This window comes from Gobius niger, assembly GCF_951799975.1.
Source record: "Gobius niger genome assembly, chromosome: 22".
Taxonomy (NCBI): Eukaryota; Metazoa; Chordata; class Actinopteri; order Gobiiformes; family Gobiidae; genus Gobius; species Gobius niger.
In genome coordinates, this window is record NC_136873.1 from 18,170,833 (window position 1) to 18,190,595 (window position 19,763).

Sequence of the window (19,763 nt, forward strand, 5' to 3'; positions counted from 1 at the left end):
TAATTTGTAGAATGACTCTTTCCCTGTAATTAGTTTTCATTTGAGTCGTTTATTGTTGTTTATTCTGGGATTTACAGTGAAACAAGACAGCAGCTATAAGAAAAGCGAACTGCTCCAACCCCCCTTCACAGAAGAACAAAGCTCTGCTGCGATGTGGTTGCGGCACCAGCTGACCCAAGGCCAGTGGAAGCGTTTGAGAAACTCGGCGCGGGGTTGGAGGTGAGTAATTTTGTGTTTGCATGTCTTTGTAGTGGGTTTCCCCGTGAGCGCTGCGGAGCCCGATGAGCGCTGCCTTCAATGGCCAAGGCAAATTGGAGCGTTTCACGTGACGCCGCGAGCCGCGAGGCATCCTCCCAGGACCGTCTCTCCAACAGCAGTGACCCTTCAGCGGATACAGGCGGAGACGGGAGAAAAATATTGACAAGCTGTTGGAATTACAACAAGCTGCTGAGCCGGCCCGCTCTCACTGCCAAAGACCTTACGCTCAACTTCAGCCAAACAGAGCCACGGAAGGATGGCCCATGCTACAGTTCTGCAGGGGAGGGAGAAGAGACAACTATTTTCTTGTTTTGCTCGTTACATTTTCAAGGAACCGCAACAAAAGCTTTCTTTGATGAGCTAATCTAAGTAATACCAAGAACGCAAACTGTTAAGAATTTGTTCCAAGAAATGATGCGGCAAAGACAGGTCAAACTCTTTACACCTGCAGGCACCTTACTCCAAATGTCCTGAATCTTACAAACTTCACACTGGGTACTTGGACAGGGAGCACGGGCCCATGTTGAGATTTGCTCTCATGATAATTATTTGTGATTAATCATATTCAAAAGGAAGATTACTCGGATCTGATAAATGAGTGGAATGACAGCATGACTTAAGAGCAGAAGTCGAATCAAGCTGCAGTAGCTTTGTTGACATAGCCATTATCTTCATTACCGATTATCCTGATTATGAAAAAATCAGGCCTTCTTTTCATGGCAATTAGCAAAGTATCGTCCCATCCTTAGTGAAGTAGAGCAGTGTCATCTTACCACTATACTGTAGGCACTGAAGGCAGCAGACACAGGCAAAATCTAATTTTGAAACTGTTGTCTATCGAAGCCAAACCAAACACAGAGTGCGATGGCATCAGCGTGGCTCCAGTCTGCACTCATGTTGGTATTATAACATGAGCCTGGGGGAATAATTTATAATGAAATTGGAAAGTATTACCTTGCTTTACACACATTGCCTAGAGATACTGTATGGTTTGTTATAGGGGTGTGACAATATACCGATTTTGCGATATTTTGTATATATATTTATATATTTTGACGATATCGATACTTTTATGATGTCATGCATATTAAAGGAACAGGCCACCGTTTTTACATACTGAGATATGTTCTTACCTTAGCTTTGACGAGTTCTTTAGGACCTGTCTGGTCTTCCCCCGTGCCTTCAGTCACGTAAACACAGCGCAGACGGCGTTAGCATTTAGCCTCTCCCTCTCTCCACTATAGCTCCAAAACAGGTCAAGATAGAAGCTACCAAGCTCTTCCACGTTTTCCCTATTTAAATATGGTTACGTGAAGTGTTCCACTACAAAGTATAATTACACAAAATTAAACGATGTGGATTTTCTAAGCGGATAAAAGGGGGAACTATATTGTAAGGCGTAATAATACCAGGAGTAATTTGGCATCCGCACAGTAAAGTGAAGATTACTGCGCGGATTTCGAACTACTCCTGGTATTATTACGCCTTACAATATAGTCCCCCCTTTTATCCGCTTAGAAAATGTAAAGTTTAATTTTGTGTAATTATACTTTGTAGTGGAACACTTCACGTAACCATATTTAAATAGGGAAAGGTAAGAACATATCTCAGTATGTAAAAACGGTGGCCTATTCCTTTAATGACCGACATCATGCATATTAATGACGTTGCAGTGCTCCACAGGTTTCACAGTCACTAGAGGCCAATAATGAATTCAGTCAGAACAGTAGAGGGCAGCACTGCAATTTTAAGCACTTGGCAGCACATGAAAACAAAAGTAAATGATGAAGTATGTAAAAAGGAAAAAAAAAGGGATAAAATTTGCATGTTTCTTAAAAAAAAACTCATGTATCGTAGGTTATTTTTGTGCAATACATCGATCATCGCAGTATCGGCATATCGGAACATCGAAAGGTTGCTGTTATCGTGACATAAGGTTCCCACCCCTAATGGCCAATAATAAATATTTAGACTGTTATTTAAAAATCTATTAAAACAGATACTCACTTAAAATAATACATTATAAATTAAAAACTACATTTAATTAACTAAACAGTTGAAAAACACAGTTTTATACCATCTAATAGGAATACTGTGATTTCATTGTGATAGAAGATCGAACAGAATCATGAGAAGGCTGAATTCTTCCAGCAGCATCCACACATCTGCTACCTACGCTGCAGAGAACTTGGCCAGGGTCCTTGACATCATGCAAAAGACCGTGTTTAATGTAGCACAAAAATGGCCTGGGGAAGCATCCTTCTTCAGACGAGCTGTGTGGAAAAAAAAGGCGCTCACATTTTGGTAGTTGGAGGAAAGCCAAAGGCGGCGTGACTGTTAAAGTGGTCAGACGACAAATGTCTCATCTGATGCTGAACGGGCTGCAGGGGCCGGCTCACAGGAAGCAGCCTCGGAGTGAATTCCTGGCCGCTCATTCACAGCTCTGGGTGCGCTGGATTCCTCCCCATCACGAACCAAAGCCATTTTAGGACTCCGCATTAAATCTGACAGAGAAAATGCGCACGACCTTGGTGGATATTTACACATGCGAGCCGAGGATAGATCAAAGTGAGTCGACTGGGGCTAATGCTGCATATGGCCTTCAGGAATGCAAGTTATTTTGTAAATAAATATGAAATATCAAAGGGTTCTTTTCTAATTGCCACAAATACTTAACTTTAAGCTTCAACTTTCTGGGAGACTTGTGAGCTGGTACTAAGCATAGGGCATTCATCAGGTTCAGATAGCAGGATATGTGATACCTGCTTGGTATATAGCTGTGTCAAATCTTAAAACTGAGACAGTAATTATATTATTATATATGCGCGCAGATCATTTGCATAATTCAAGGCTTGACAATCTGTGGAGGAACTTGGCAACCTTTTGTAGCAGACCTGAACCATAACCTAACAGGGCTCAGTGATCGTGAGCAAAGAGAATAGTACAGAAACAGCAGTATTCACCTCAACAATCTGCCAAAACACAGCCAATGGTCCTAACCTTTCCTCCTTGAAGCCTCCCGTGTTCATACAGGAGTCAGCCTGGGGCTCAGCAGTCCATGGTCACAACTCCCACAAATATATCAAAACATAAGCACATAAGCAATAAACTTATCCTTTCATAATCGAATGTACAAATATTTTGCTCACATTATTTTCTCTGACCTAACTCTAGGACCAGACTAAGTTCAAAGTCCATGTTCCAATCCCTGCCCTCAGACCAGAGAGGAAGGCTGATGCACATGGGCAGCTCACTGTTCTGTCCTCAGTGTCATGGGTTTGGGTCCAGGCTCCAACAAATCGACAAATGAAAAGTATTTTAACAGCTAAAGTAAAATAACATACATACTAACATACCAAAATAACATTGGTATCAAATCAGGATTGTTAAAGGGATATTTCAGGATTTTTGACATAGGGCCTCGTTTCCTAGTTATCCAGAGTGTTGCTAATTTCTGGAGATATATATATATTTTTTTGTAATTCATGCAGTTCTTATATTTGAAGAGTTTCGCGGCGCTAGGCTAATACAAGGCTAGCACATTTCTATGGTATCAGTTATTTTAAATTCAAAATGGTTAAAATGACTCGACACAGACATTTATATGGTTAGTCTGGCGTTATAAGTGATTTGCCTCAGGTGCACTGTGGAGCGGGTCAGACTGTTTTTAATGCAGGCTAGCTGATACCATAGAAATGCGTTAGCCTTGCATAAGCCTATAGCGCCACGTAACTCTTCAAATATAAGAACTGCATGACTCACAAAAAAAATATCTCCAGAAATCAGCAACACTCTGGAGAACTAGGAAATGAGGCCCTATGTCAAAAATCCTGAAATATCCCTTTAAGTAGCAGATATTGCTGAAGTGCTGGTATCAGGGGAAATAATCAGAATATACAGAGGATTCTTGACCATAGTTTAGAGATAGATTCATTACTCAATAATCACCGATTTGTTGATGACTGATACTAAAAAAAGCAACTCTGGGCAGCACAAAAGAGAATATTCAGTCAAGCACGATCACAAAATCACTCTTCTAACTGGCTGGCATTGACACAATTCTCAGCCTAAAAATATCATTTGTGCTTTGGTCCTGGTTTGGTATTTTAAAGTGCTGGCATAGCCTGCAGTACAGGCCTCATGTTCTGAGTGACTAGTGGAGATTAGCCTCCAGCCTTTGTCTAAGATATAGATCTATAGAATGAAATGAATAGCCTTAATAACAGACTAGTGCAAACATGTCTTACAGTTTACACACGGCTACAACATCCCAGGATCTGTTCTCTGCTGTTTGGAGATGTTAATCTGTTGGCACTGGGGCAGTTTCAAGTGGAAAGCGACTGGGATCAAAATCCAAGGGTTCTTGATCGGAAAAAGGTGACCCGTCTTCTTCAGGTCGGTGAACAGTCCTTGGAGTTCAAGTCTCTCGCGGTCATGTTCACGAGGGAGGGACGGGTCGGAGCGTGACACTGAGGCTGTGAAAAGCTTTCAGTCAATCAACCACTTTACTCTGATTGACAATGAAGAGAACGTGAACTGGATGAACTTGATGAAGCAGTTATTGTAGCCATGATCTTAATTCATATTTTGACTTATGCCAATCCTATGGAAACGGGACACTTTGTTGCTTGCAAACAATAACATGCTGCCTAAATACAGCAATTGTAGTCTTTACCACTCATTTTGAAAACAATTCTGAAAAATGATTTAACTTGTCACAGCAAGTCCACTCAGACGGGCTCCCTCTTCTCTTCAGTTCGTGACACCCTCCTTGGTAGTGGAGCTTCACAAAAGCAGCCGGCGGAAGTCTTCTCCACTCCACCTGATGACGGCGCGCTCCTGTTTTTTTTTCGCTGACGATCATCGGATGTGGCAACACGAGAGGTGAGTAATAATTGGGTCAACAAGGTACGGCAGTTCCCACTAACTCGGCGGTGAATCATCCTCGTGCTCCAGCCAAAAGTATTAAGAGCGCTGATTGAAGAACTGCGCAGTGATGGGCCGTGACAGCGATGGCCCGGCAGACGCTGAGCACTTACTGCAGGCGGCTGATTGAGAAAGAAAGATGAAGGCTCCATGCTGTTGTTATGCGAGACGACAGTTTACATGCACCTGGTGAATAGATCGGCTAAGGGGAAATAAATCATTGATGGTAAATCTGCGAAACATTTCAGGTTTGCTTTTGCTGTACTGAGATTTTTGGTATCAGAATCAGACAAGGTTTTATTGCAATTGTCAATGAAGGTACATTCACAAACGAGGAATCTGTAAGGGTTGTAGGATACAAATAAAGATAAAAGATCTCGTCAAAGTAGCTAAACTCTCGAATTATGGATAAACAAATGTACAATTAGCAGCAGGTGTGAGCAACCAAGTAGCACAAATAGAACTCACTACTTGTATTTTTAGTTTTATGTGGTTTTGTTCAAAACCTACATTTTTAAAACAGCTCGTCCGCTTTTATCTAGATTTTTAACAGGTTTCAAAATGTAATAAGCATAAAGAAATAAAAGTGTGTCAGCATATTGCACAAACCCAAAAGAACACATGAAAAAGTAGCCACATTGTGTTGATCCATCAAACAACATGATTAATGCTGTTATTACATTATTGGCTGCAGTTAATACATTATCAAAGAATGTTCTCGTTGCAAGGCCCTTAACGTAATAACCAGTCGATAACATAATAACTTATAACGTCATCGGTCAATCGTTATTACTTTTTTGGTTCCTACAGGCCCCTCGAATGTCTCATATCACTCCAGTCTTGTCAGGGGACATCACGAGAAAATTGATTATTGCGTTAATTCGAAATGCTTCGCAATAAAACACAGTCATTATTGCAAAACACAATCAGAACGAAACCGTCTACAGCGTCTTCGGCGTAAAGAGTCTACACTATCATCCTCCACACACAATGGAGCATGAATGGGGGAATTTAATTGACCATAATATCGAATTGGGTTTAAAATACAAAGAATCAAGATAAGTGCTGGCCAACAGACATGGCATTAACATAAGTGAAAGACATCTTATTACATATACATGGAAGCTGCTGTATGAGGTCTTGGTTGTCCCAGAGTTATGAGAGGTGATCTTGGGACAGAGAATTGTTGCACAGCCAGGCCCCGAGATCAGGAGAGAGGGTCACTCCCCTACAACTGTCTAGCTGACAAAACTGGCCTGATTTTACGATCATATCCACCATAACCCTGGTGAATTTTGTCGCTTGTCCCCAAACAGCTGCATGTGCCTTTACACATCCTCCCCACTCTGGAAATGCTCCAGCGCTTCCACACATCCCGTCACAGCATGAATGGGGGAATTCATGGTATTCCTGTTGACTATATGGCAAAGGGGGCACTCAAGGTGGAAGAAATACTCCAACCTGGTGGTTCTGGTTGAATTCATAACCAGAATGATATAGTTGTGTGCACGGTTCTGGACCGCTTCAGGGATACCGGTGAATGTACGCCAAGTGCACAAAAACAGGTTTAGGGATGAAAAGGGAAGATGAGCATTATCCTCAGGGAAGTGGATCCAAACGGTGTGTCCAGAAGGCAATCCAGGAGACTTCAAAGAAGTCTTTTTCAGAGGACCAAACTTTATCTGGCATATTGACTCTTACGACAAGTTGAAGAAGTCATAAGTTCAGCATTTAGTACAGACTTGAGCACTGGTATTCCCCAGGCCAAAAGAAGCAAAGTGCGTGCAGGGAGATGGACGTTTTTTTAATAGACAGGCCAAACCTTTAATTCAAGAGGAGCCAACACTTCTTGACGGGATGGGTGGAAGTGCTGGAGCAATTCGGGACGAACTTGGTGCCTGTCCGCATGCTGGTGCCTCTGACACTCAGCGCTGCTGCAGTGGGTAAGATGCTCCACCTTTACACAGCTATTTGGGGACAAGCCACAACATTCACCCCGGGTTTGTGGATAGTTTGTGCAGCAACTGACTGAAAGTTGCAGGTGCAGAATTTGTCCGTATTATGTCAGCAATGAGGTCCATGGGACGTGGGCTGCGCAATGCAGGAATCTGGGGCTGACACCTCAACAGTCAACTAGACAGTGGCCCTGAGATCTCAGGATCTCGGGACCTGAGATGTCCTCGGGGCCAGGAGATATCTCGGGGTCTGACTGTGCTAATCTGAAATCCTCTAACATAACAATTGTCTGACCCAAGATCGCCTCTCATGACAGGACATCCTCCAAGGCCTCATACAGCAGCTTCCACGTAATACGTAATAAGATGTCTTTCACTTACATTAATACCATGTCTGTTGGCCAGCACTAAACCTAATTATTTGTATTTTAAACCCAATTCGATATAAAGGTCTCTCTCACTCTCGCTCTGACCGCTCTCTTCGGTCTCTGGCCAGAACCTGTTTGTAGTCCCAAAAGACTCATTCTAAGACCCGAGAGGACCCCAGACAGGGAAACTGTCTTTATGTCTGGACGACTCTGTTGACTCTTTTAAAGAGGATCTGAAGACATGTTGGTTGATGGGTTTTCACTACTGTCACTTTAATTTTGCTTATTTATATTGCTTGTACGGCACTTTGTGATTTTCAGAATAAAACCCCTTGTTGTTTTCAGAAGACATTCGCCTTAATAATTGCAGAATTTGTGATTTGCAAACTAAAATTGCAATTTTGATTCAATTACAATTCATTGTGCAGCCCTACAGTTGATGCATATGGTTTAATAAACATTTCTGAATAATGCCATCTGACAAACTAGGAGGAGCAAGACTTACTGAAGCTGAAGAGTCCACAAACAAAAAGTAATAATAAGAAAATGACCGACACCAGCACCATGCCAAACTTTAGACCAGCAGCTTCCAACATAAACAGCCGTCATGGAGGTTCCACCGGACATTGACCACATTCTACAAAAGAGGATTTTGCAATTTCATGTGAATCACCAGCAAAGCAAGAAGCCTCCTTCTCTTTTCCAGAAATGTCCTTTCAGACAAAAAAATGAGTACACGTCCATAGGCCTGTCACAATGATGACTATGAAGATATTTCTGGGCTCATCTATTTGTCTAATACTTTACTTGTCACTCTAAGTAGGTTGTATTAAATTGTATTTCATGTTCATAGTTTGATTTTTTAAAATGAAATACTTTCCAAATAAAGCTTTACTGTCATTTTTAAGCTTTAAAGTTAGTTTCTCTGGAATTAAAAGGCCTGTAATAATATCGTACATGGCTCAATATTAACAGGCCTATAGGTTCGTCCTGTTCACGAATAAAGTAGCAAAACTGAAAGTAGCCATCAAGTTAGTCCAGTGCCCTAGCACATCAGAATATGCAGCAACATTTGAAATCCAAAAAGTCATATTTTAAAATGAGGAAGACATTGATTTCCCTTGGACTGTGTCTTGTACCGCTCAGACTGCAGTTTTCTAACTTTGCACACACTGTTGATAATTGTCCTTCCAAGCATCACCTTCAATAAAGTTTGACCTGATCATGCGACCCCCTGGTCATTGATACACAAAAAGGTAAACAAAATCAAATTAAAACATAGTTGGACTAAATTATGTCTGAACTGGGTGTAAACTATTGTATACTGAAGGAACCACCTGAAGGAAGTATCACATGTACCACAGTTTGAGAACCAGTGCACAAGACTAACATGAGCTGAAAGTAAATAGGAAAAAAAGGAAAGAAACAACATATTTAGCTGCAGTCACACACCAGCGTCCAAATACTTTTCATGTGAACAATAACTCCAGTATTTTACATGAGGGAGTGCGTCAGGATTCCCAGAAACCTCAGCAATCTTTCGGTAAAAGAGCACAATATCCAAAACAGCATTTAGAAAAACTGAAAAACACGTCTACAGCGTCAGCAGAATGATTCAACATGAACAGAGGACATTTCCAAGTCTTAAGTCATCAAAAGACACTGAGAAGGTTCTTTGTTTCACAGTATTTGAATGAACAATGTTTACCTGCACACATTGCAGTCCTGCAGATTACAGTAGGCAAAAGTATTTACATCTATTCTGCTTTATGTGAGTGTTTATAGTAGATTAACAGATTCATATGAAAGGCTCGAGAATGAAAGCAAGGAATTTGAATGTGTACATCCCACTCCCAGTCGAGCATGAAGTAAATGTCCCCACTACAGTCATGCCTGCTGATTCATCCTACTGAACTTTCAAAATAATACTTAGAGGGAATACATTTTTCTCTATTTACACGCACTTTTAAACAGGTTGTGACCTATAGAAGTCCATTTAGCATTACCTTTATCTTTCCTGACTACTTTCAAAACAACTCATTAGCAAACTCACACCAAATGCATGCAATGAAGTCAAAATCGACTAGCTCCTACATCTGTCATGGGTCTGTCACACGTTCACACTTCTTTTTCTTTTCTTTTTTACACACTGACACCTTTCTGGCTTCTTTAGTAAAACGTAAAAGTACTTGTAAACAGCCAAAAGTTCCCACAGAGAGGATGGATGGCAGTGCCTTGAAAGTTAGCAACAGGTTGGCTAACTTGCTAACATGCTAAGCTCCCAGCAAACTCATAGTTAGGTTATAAACATGGGAGTCACTGGCATACGGTGAAGAGGACATTGATAACAAGCCGCAGAGCTCCTTTAGAACACCTTTATACGACATTAGTTACATGAATGACATAGTTTGACAAGTTCCAAATGAGCTAGCGCAGCTCAACTCTTACCAGGAAGTGGCACTGTGTTGCAAGAGCTAGTCCTTCTTCTACGCGCAGACAAGGCAGACTTTCTCTTTTCTCCACGTCTGGATGTATTTATATGTGATATATTTGAGGAAAAACTAAGGCGTTTAAGTCTTGAACGGCCTCGTCTCTCTGGAAAAAAAAAAAAAAAAAAAAGTTTCCTTCAGTGACGGAGCAGCGCGGTGTCGGCGTCGGGACTCGGCAGTAGCTCCGCCGGTCAGGGTGAGGGGACCTACGGCTGTCCTGGCTGGAACTCGGAGGGCGGATGATGATGATGGTGCTGCTGCTGCTGCTGCTGACCCGAGCGACACGAATGTAAACACGGCAGCATTCCCCGGAGCCAGGGGCGGGCCCAGTGTCAAAGAGTGGAGGGCAGCTGTCAAATACTTAACCCTTTCGTGTTGCGTTCACACCGTTTGGTGAGGGGGTTTTGCGCGACTTTTTGCTTCCAGTTTTGCCTGTTGCATTCATTTGAAGTTATTGTTTGTCTTTCCTCTCATTTTTTTTTATTAAGGGGAGACACTACTGGCAAAACTCATTTTTTTCAGTTTTCAGGTTTTGGGCCAAATTGGTCTCTGAACATATAAGCTTTCACCCAGAAACAGAAAATGTGACTAATCTTCACAATAACATGTTTAAATGTTGCGCTGATTCAATGTTCCCCCATAGACTTATATGGGACAATGCAATTTCAAGGGCCTTTTTCTCAAAACACATTTTTCTGTCATTGTGGCGACACTATGTCCACGTCAGTCGGACCTAAAGACTTCACATTTTCCAGCCTTGGACTGAACAATATTTGGAAGATTTTTTCAGAGGGATTTTTTTTTATTATCTAATCCCTAGCCCCATTTATCGAGTTTTGAATGTCAAAAAATAAGGCGAAAATTAATTTTTACACATTTCTCCACTAAAAAACAGCTTATTTTAGAACTAAACAAGAAATCCAAAATCCCCTCTGAGAAAGTCTTGGTAACTCATTCATCAATAAACTGAAACAATACATTTGAATGTAGCTCTATCCATTATTCAGATTTCGTCGCCGAAAAGATGGGAAATTTGGGGCATTTTTAGGCATAAAACACCTTGTTCTTATATGAAAAGATAAAATGACAGAAAACTTGCCATGTATTTTTTCCCCACTGTATGTCAGTGATCTACAGCAAAAGTTTCAAATTGATATCTGTAAATATACATTTTTTCCCTATTCTCCTGCAGTGTATTGCCTTAAAGGGATGTTTCAGGATTTTTGACATAGGGCCTCATTTCCTAGTTATCCAGAGTGTTGCTGATTTCTGGAGATATTTTTTTTTTGTAATTCATGCAGTTCTTATATTTGAAGAGTTTCGTGGCGCTAGGCTAGTGCAAGGCTAGCGCATTTCTATGGTATCAGTTAGCCTGCATTAAAAGCAGTGACCCGCTCCACAGAGCACCTGAGGCAAATCACTTATAACGCCAGACTGTCCATATAAATGTCTGTATCGATAGAGTCATTTTAACCATTTTGAATTTAAAATAACTGATACCATAGAAATGCGCTAGCCTTGCATTAGCCTAGCGCCAAGAAACTCTTCAAATATAAGAACTGCTTGAATTACAAAAAAAATATCTCCAGAAATAAAAAACACTCTGGATAACTAGGAAATTAGGCTTTTTGTCAAAAATCTTGAAATATCCCTTTAAAGGAATAGGCCACCGTTTTTACATACTGAGATATGTTCTTAGCTTAGACGAGTTGACGCGTATCTGTCTTTGTGCGTGCGCTCAGTAACGCAAATGTTGTTTGCATTTAGCCTCTCCCAGCATTGGCATCGCTTCAAACAGGGATCAAGTTGCCAAGCTGTTCCACGTTTTCCTTATTTAAATACAGTTACGTGAAAAGCTACACAATCCAAGCCTAACTACACAACGATACTACTGCGCTGACGTCGAAGTACTCCAGGTGTTATTACACCTCACAATATAGTGCCCCTTTTAATCCATTTAGAAAATCAACATGTTTACTTTTGTGTGACTAGACTTAGACTGTGTATTTTTTCACATAACTGCATTTAAATAGGGAAAACGTGGAACAGCTGGGGAGCTTCTAGCTTCACTCCAATTTGGAACTATATGCTGGGAGAGGTTAAATGCTAACAACATTTGGGTGACTGGGCGCACGCACAAAGACCAGACAGTTACGCATCAACTCGTCTAAGCTATAGGTAAGAACTCTTAGTATGTAAAAACGGTGGCCTATTCCTTTAATGAGGAGGCAATGTTCAAACATGTCAAAAAGATTTTTAAAAAACTATATATTTAACAGAACATGGGCCCTTTGGACAATGTCATAATGATAATTTCCCTTTCACTGCGCAGCTGTTTCAATAAAGAATGAAAAGTTGGCTGTAGTGAAGTCATGTTGAGCGTTTTTACTTCGCAATGAAAGGTTTAAAGTTAAGCCATCGACAGGTGAGCAAAGCATTTCTTGGATACGGAGGACCTCAGGTCAGGAGGAGCTTTTTGGGAGCTGTCGCTGGGCTGCTAAGAACAGCCACTGTGGAAAGATGCGGAAAATACAGTATTTCATTTGATTTATGACAAATGACATTTTCATTTGGGTCGTAGGTTGTCATATAGGATAATAGTGAGTCCTGAAGCCATACCTGAGAACCACTGGTATAGACTGCATTGACATAATAACCATTAATTGAACTGTGTATTATTTTTGTGAAAAGTTCCTACCATTATTTGCCACAACATATGGCAGCAAAACCATATCCACAGATCGTAGCTGGGGTCTTGCAACGTTAGCCATAAAGCAATACTCACATGTATTTTCTATAGACTGCTGTCTGGCTACATTCGTAGGCCTGGGTAAGACCTTGGACAATGGGCTGTTGCTGAGCTGACCCACTGGCAGAGAAGCGTCCAAGAGAAATGTACAATCAGGATATTGTGACAGTAATTCAATTAGCAATTTATGTTCTGAAACTATGATCATGGTCAGGAGGACTAACTGCTGGAACATATCACACATGTTGCTGATGGTGCATTGATATTTGAGTGCCCAGAGCAAACCCACCATCCATTACCTCCTGAATAATTGAGACCTTTGAAATGTGATAGTTGCAGTTGCAGCTCTGAGCAACTTTTCCAATCGTTCATCAGTGATTCTTTTATTTCCTCATAGGAACACTGTGATTTGACAATCCTGACTCACCAGCAGTGTTGGGGGAAGCGCGCTAGTTAGTAACGCATTAGGGGACTCAGATTTAGGGCTGGGTATTGATTCGGATTTCCCAAATCAATTTGATTGCGATTCCCAAGGGCCTGATTCCATTCACGATTAAGTTCGATTTTTTTCAATTTAGTTAAAGGGACTAGATGCAAGTTGGTAATTTTGTATACTCACTACTGCCACCTCAGGTCTTACGCGTAACTGCAGCTATATTAAGCTTCGGACCCGAAGTAACAACTTTTTGAGTGACAGTGCAGGATTTTAGAGACAGTTGTGATGAACAGGTCTGAGCTCATTCTACACATTAGGACATTGATGAAAATGTAAGGGGAAGAAAATACTTAATTTTGACATTTTCAAACTACGTATAGTCCTTTTAAGGATGTACTGTGTTGTTCTGTACTGTGTTTAAATGTTATGGTCCCCCCTGAAAACGAGACGCTGCATCTCAAGGGGTTTTCCATTAATACATTCAAAATTCAAATAGAGATAAAGTGCCATACAACATCATACTGTATTTCATTTATGATCAGCAAGTATAGGTTTCTCCCTAGAAAAGTTTGAAACAAATATAAAAAATGCTACGTTTTGTATGATTGATCGATTGATGATTGATCCGACAGACACAATTCCTTGTTATTCCCCCCCCCCGAAAAAAAAAACAGGTCATCTGCTTTATCTGCTGTGTCACTGAATGAATTGAACAGTAAAACGTCCCCCACGAAGATTCTGGTGACAAAGTGTGAGGCAAATTAACGGCACAAATTCAACAAAGAGATGTCTGTGTTAGCGTTCAAACCTCATTATATCAGCCTTTTATCATATTTTATTGAGGAAAAGCCTATGTTCGACTCCGGCGCAGTGTGCACACATCTCTCTGTTGTTGCCACGTGTGAAGTGGGTGCGTTCTGTATCCACGCCTCGCTATAATTGGAAATATTAGGTGTATTCCCCTAAATTGCTATCAGTATCAACTTGCGCGGACAGTCGGCGCATCTGGATTTGATCAACTAACGTCACTTTCATACCCGCTTTGGGCATGATTTTTTTCTTCTTTTTTTCTAGACTGACAATTCAAACAACCGCCATCTCTCCTATTCCTATTGTTAATAATCAACAAGTTAGGCAGGGGTGTTATTTTCTCTCGCTTTCTCTCTCTACTTCAATAGCCTTTTTGTTAACCTCGCCGCGAGTACAGAAAGAGGAAAGAAATGTAAGAAAGAGATGCCTGGAGTGTTAGGCTTTCCCCCCCGCTTTTTTCTCCCAAACAACAGTTGAAGATTAAAAGAAACGTCTCGCTGAAATCTGTCAATTCCGCGCCTGTGAATAATGCAAGTTATATTGGGTTTCCTCTACGCCCACTATTTCCTTTCCGATGAGATCAATGGCGCGCGGATGACAGATAGGGACGGTCTTTTGTAACTTCAAATTTCAGGTTTCTGAGGGAATAATTAGATGGATGGATGAAAAGTAATGTGTAGCGGGGCGGTGGGGAGAAGGCACCCAAGAATCCCCGCGAACGCCGCCACAGCCTACCTGCCTACCTCGCGCCGGGGGAAAAAAAAGAGTTTAATAAATACGAATGCGTTAAAAGCGGAACGCGACTTTAAACCAATGGCAAACTTTTGTTCCTTTCTGCTGTTGTTGGTTTTGCCGAGTCGAGTTTCATGTGTCATTTGTGTATTTTATTTTTTTTCTCTACAGAGGTGACAAGGCAGGCGTGCTCCCATCACCTCCAAACTTTTGCATCATGTCGCTCGCAGGTAAGAAGGATTACGGTTCCTTCAGGGGGACGGAGGGGTGCCGAGGAGCTAAATCTGTCACATAGTTCTGATGTGGGAAATGAAGACGCACCTGGGCTTATTGTAACGTCAACAGTTAGAGCTAATGTTTTGTTTTTTAGATTTGATAAATGATTGCAGTGGGATCGTCTTTTCACATGGTTACTCACGAGAACCGGATGGTACGGTTTTATTTTTAATGGCAGCTTCATTTTGGCCCAAGATAAGTCCAGTTTTGTCAATATGTTTATTATAGCAGTAAGTATGCATTATTTGTATAGTCCTCACATCATTTCATTCATAAAGTAATGCTTGTCTTTTTGTCACTCATGTAAAATCAACTTTTTTTTTACAGTTAATGTTCCGTTCAAAAACCTCTCTGGAGTAGTGATTTCCTCATTCATGCAGTTTTTAATAATAGTTACTTGAGTCATTTTTTCTTCAGGGCTGGGCATTTCATTTTATTCCAATACCAGTACTTTAACGATACTTGTGTTTCGATGTCGATACCCAGTGTTGGGTTGTAACTGTTTTTAGAATACGCCAAGGTCAAGGTCAAGTTTATTTCTATAGCACATTTACAACAACCAAGGCTGCCCAAAGTGCTTCACAACACAAACAGATGATAAAAACTATGAATACAAATACAAACAAGGAATAATAAACTTTGCGTCAAAATCAATTAAACAAAAAAATACAATGGAGAAACAGTGTACGTATGTATTCTGGCAAAGTTACTCTTTCATTTAAAGGTATTTAGAATACAGTCATCTTCCTAATATCAAAGGAATACATTGCAGTACTTAATCCTTGCATTTCAATTTCATATTCATAACAGCAACAGAAAGAAAAGATCAAAACAGCCTGGGAAAAGTTTTGCTCTGTGCTATTCTGGGCTGTGGGCATTTGCAAAGTGGCCATCCGGCCTTTTCTCTGCCCGGTCCCGTCAGACCTCGGACGCTCAGCGGGGAAGGGCCTGGCAGTACTGGGAGACCGTTTGGTAACACCAGGAAGTCTGGCGAATGTAGTGAGTGAGTGAGTGGTGGTTAGAGGGGCCGATGGCACAGACTGGCTGCCTCGCTTCCATCAGTCTACCCCAGGGCAGCTGTGGCTACAATAGGAGCTTACCACCACCAAGTATGGAATGAATGAATAATGCAATGTAAAGCGTGTGTGAGTGTCCAGAAAAGCGCTATATAAAAAAGGGCTTTGAGTGCCTAGTGTAGGTGGAAAAGCGCTATATTATTATTATTAAAGTGTTTTTAGCATATTGAATTAGCGGCAACAGGAGTGTGACAAGTGTAGCATGGTTTTAATAATAAGCCACTTCTCACAAGCAAGTATTCTGTAACTAAATACAATTTCAAAGTATTCTCCCCAACACTGCTGATACCTGAACCATTCTCTCTTTTTTATCAAAACGAAAATTTTGGAAAATAATATAACATAAGGGGGGAAAAAAGAAAAAAAAAAAAATTTCTTTACATTATTATTTGGGCTGAAACGGCCAAGTCACTTCCTGCAATGCTGTCCCTGGACCTGTAATGCTTTTTGATTCTTGATACCGGTAGTACCTAAACTTTTTTTCCGATACCATTCCGGTATCATTTCGCGGTGCAGCCCTATTTTTCTTCCGTCCAATTTTTTTTAAGTAAGTATGGTGTTCAGGTGTTAGTCCTGAGCCGCTGGGACTGAGCCGCGCTGCCATTGTGGGTCAACCTGACCAGGATGTTCTTGGAGTTCGGGGAAACCGTAGCTCCTGGAGGAAACCTGGCTGCCCTCAGTCTCCTCTTAAACGATGCAGCGCCTCCTGGGTTTGTCCCTGTTTCAGAGCGTGATGTCCTGCAATGGTCAGCTCCTCCTCCTTCCTCTTCCTCCTGCGCAGCTCCCTCGGTGCCACAAGTCTTTCACCTCATTTGTCCCTTGTTTCCTATTGCTCATCTTTTGACGCCTCCTCTGTACTGCAGGTGTGGGGGGCTCTCGGTGCTGTCCCAGGTGATTGTTACATAATAAAGCTCCAGTGTGTCCTGCACTCAAACTGCATTAATCAGTGCACAGTCCATTGTTTAACTATGGCCACTGACCAAACATGTTGGCTTCTGTTTTGTTATCACTATGTTTGATTCCCAGAGCAGGTCTTGGGAATCAAACATTGTGTCAAACAGTGTCTGTGGCTCCTGGACCATGCGGGCCTTTGTTTGCATCTGGGTCAATCCGGTTTCCCCATCAACCCATTAATATCTTCATGCTATGTCCATTTATGTCTGTGGTCAACAATCTTGAGTAGAGACTGCAGATTTGGTCATATGAAGGGCTGGGTATGTTAACCGATACCATTCAGGCATGGGTAAAAAGGTTTTGGTTCTACTGGTATGCAGGGGCGGACTGGGACTAAAAAACAGCCCTGGACTCTGACCAGCCTGGCCCAAATTAGCGTAATTGTGACACTTCCGCAAATACATATTTGAACCTCTTACCACCCGCCTAAACCAAATGCATTCTGTCCTCTTTTGGCTGTGTAACACCTCATTTGAAAGCTAAGACCCACAAAACTGACCCTTTTCCTTGCGCTGTTGCTGTGTTGTGTCACCTTTTGTATGTTTTTTTTTTTTTCTTATTTTTGTCACATTTTTGTCACATTTTTGTCACATTTTGTTGAGTTTTTGTCACATTTTTGTTGAATTTTTGTTGAATTTTTGTTGAATTTTTGTTGAATTTTTGTCACATTTTTGTTGAGTTTTTGTCCCATTTTTGTTGCATTTTTGTCACATTTTTGTTGAGTTTTGTTGAATTTTTGTTGAATTTTTGTTGAATTTTTGTTGAGTTTTTGTCCCATTTTTGTTGAATTTTTGTCACATTTTTGTTGAGTTTTTGGTCACATTTTTGTCACATTTTTGTTGGATTTTTGTTGAATTTTTGTTGAATTTTTGTTGAATTTTTGTTGAGTTTTTGTTGAGTTTTTGTTACATTTTTGTTGAATTTTTGTTAAATTTTTGTCACATTTTTGTTGAGTTTTTGTCCCATTTTTGTCCCATTTTTGTTGAATTTTTAATTATTTTTTCTATCACTTTTTGTCGTGTTTTTTGTCCGTGTTTTTCCCTTTTTCTCGCTATTTTGATGCTTTTCTTTTTAGCTTTTAGATTTGGGTAAAGCTCGGTTGAGGCGGGACTGGTGGCCCTCGAGCCAGTGGCCCTTCTGTGCTCTTCCAGAATGGACATATGGCCAGTCCGCTCCTGCTGGTATGGAAGAAAATAAAAACCAGGTACTGGGGAAAAAATATCTTCAGGGTCCAGAGCCAGAATTGTAGTTGTAGAAGTGTATATGCATTGATACCTTTGGGACCTGTAGCAGCGCTCACATTTTTCATTTTCAATAAAGGAAGTGACTTGGATGTTTCATTGTTCCATTTTTGCCCAATTTCTTTCTCTATTTTTTTCCCAATTTTCATTACACTTTTTTTTTTTGGGCCACAATTATTTCTCGTTTTCCCCAAACCTCTCCCCGTTCTCCCCTTATTTTTGCTCATTTTTATCACCAATATTTTCCCTTTATTAATCTCTGCACAGAATAGATTTTAAGCACCGGTGTCACAAACCAAGTATCACATCTCTTCCTGTTAAATAATACATCTGAATAATAATAGACCGCAGAACTGTTTACATCAATCTAAGCAACCTTCTCCATCCCCACAGTACACGCTCCTGATTTGGTTCCAGCAGACATTTACGTACACACCGAGGGTTTTGTTGCTAAATCTGAGAAGAAGAAGGAAAAAAAAACGTCTTCACCTGGAGGGCTAAGGCATATTTTCAGCACTTACAACAGCAAACGAAAGAAAAAAAACATGTAGCTATTTCTTTGGTGTCTTCTTCTCGTCCTCCTGTGGCTGTTGGGTTATTGCACACTTCAGCTTCACAGGGCCCTGGCAGATGGAGGGGAGTTTCTCTTGCAGCTCAGCATCACCAGGTTACACTTACGGTGCTCCCTGTAACAAAGATGACCTGACACGCCGGATCGGCACAGACTAGCTTCTTGTTTATGCACATCGCAGTTCACAGCGATCACAGGCGCCCAGGACGCCGTTGCAGATGGAGGAGAAACGTGTGAAATGTTGTCTCCCCTTTCCGCCCCTTGCGCTCCCTGCTACACCCTCGCAAAACCAGAGCGCTCATGTGATGTCTGCGTTTCCATTCGGCCGCACTAATTAACGTTGTTTTGGTCTTCAAAGTGCGATCGCGAGCGCGCCGTCATCGGCCTTGATCGCGGTGTTATTCAAGGTTGTGGAAATGCGCACGGAAACATAACGGATGTAAATATAGCATAACGGCACCGCAGAGGAGGGAGACGGGGGTCTGGTGAAGGACATTTCATACAATGTTCCTGACAGTGTTGTTCCTTTTTTTGTGCCTGAAATAATAATCGTGTGCGTTAAAACGGTGGACACAATTTGCCGTTTTGTTTTTGTTATAAAGTGTGATCTGCTTTGACCTGGTTGGACATTTTTGTGATGCCTCTTGACATAGGATGAGGGAGACTTCCATATTCTAAGGATAAAACCCTCTTTCTATGTCAAGAGCGTTAAACCTCTTAACGCCCCACCTGAACCGAGCACATTTTCTCCAGTTTGGCTTTACCCAAAACTGAAAAAAAAAAAAGCATCAAAAATGAGGATGAAAATGCAACAAAAGAGCAACAAAAAATGTGCCGGCAAAGCAACAAAAAAGTGACAAAAACATAGTGACAACACAACAAAAAAGCAATGGAAAAAAAGCGATGAAAAATCAACAAAAAA

The 19,763-nt window shown here is 41.1% G+C and overlaps 1 protein-coding gene across 1 annotated transcript in view; it reads right to left on the reverse strand.

Moving 5' to 3' along the window:
• Window positions 1-10,315, reverse strand: part of nek7 (NIMA-related kinase 7) — a 187,729-nt gene extending 177,414 nt beyond the window's left edge. The window contains exon 1 of the mRNA XM_079580956.1: window positions 9,956-10,315. The gene's annotated coding sequence lies outside the window, so the exon portion shown is untranslated. The remainder of the gene's footprint in view (window positions 1-9,955) is intronic.
• Window positions 10,316-19,763: the final 9,448 nt, after the last annotated feature.